Consider the following 568-nt stretch of genomic DNA (forward strand, 5'->3'; position numbering starts at 1 on the left):
AAATGAGAAGTATAAACAAGAGATTAATATAAGTAAAACTTAAGTATTATAATAAATAGAGAGGAAGAACATGATTTTGATTTGAAAACCAAGATGTTTAAATGCATGACAAATGCCTCCTTTTATAGGCCAAAATTAGAAACTATTTATTTGTTGACTAATTGTTGAGTGGGTAGCCAACTCTTGACTTGGTAACAATCCTTATCTTCTTGTCTGAATAAAACGTGAATAATAACGTCAGAATTTGAACCAGCTTTACTCATGAAAGTTCTAGGAAATTGTCTCAGTTTTTCAAAAAAAGAAAAATTGAGGTCATTTGGACTTCTAGAACTTGAGATATAGGCTGAACATTAAACAGTGTTTGGGTTGGAGGATAGATTCAGACTTCTATGTTGTTGCAATAAAAAAAAATAATAAATTATCAAGGTAAAAAAAAATAATTTGAGTCAACCCGAACTAACTTAACTAAATTGTCATTTATATATTAAATTGCCATTTATACATTAAATTGAGATAAAAAAAATAAAAGCCATAAAAATTCAAGGATTAAAAAAAACAAGTCAATCTG

The sequence above is a fragment of the Populus euphratica genome, unplaced genomic scaffold (assembly GCF_000495115.2).
Source record: "Populus euphratica unplaced genomic scaffold, PopEup_1.0 scaffold395.1, whole genome shotgun sequence".
NCBI classification, from domain to species: domain Eukaryota; kingdom Viridiplantae; phylum Streptophyta; class Magnoliopsida; order Malpighiales; family Salicaceae; genus Populus; species Populus euphratica.